Raw genomic sequence first — 298 nt, 5'->3', positions numbered from 1 at the left:
TCAGTTTTTCCCCATTGAGGATGATATTGGTGGTGGGTTTATTATATATGGCTTTGATTATTTTGAGATATTTTCTGTCTATACCTAGTTTATAAAGGGTCTTTGTCATGAATGAGTGTTGGATTTTATCAAATACTTTTTCGGCATCAATAGAGATGATCATATGGTCCTTGTGTTTGATTTTATTAATATGGTGGATCACATTTATTGATTTGAGTTTGTTGAACCAACCTTGCGTCCCTGGGATGAATCCCACTTGATCATGGTGAATGATCTTACATATGTGTTGTTGTATTCT

Source organism: Galeopterus variegatus, unplaced genomic scaffold, assembly GCF_000696425.1.
Source record: "Galeopterus variegatus unplaced genomic scaffold, G_variegatus-3.0.2 Scaffold3134, whole genome shotgun sequence".
Classification (NCBI taxonomy): Eukaryota; Metazoa; Chordata; class Mammalia; order Dermoptera; family Cynocephalidae; genus Galeopterus; species Galeopterus variegatus.
This window is presented reverse-complemented; position numbering follows the sequence as displayed.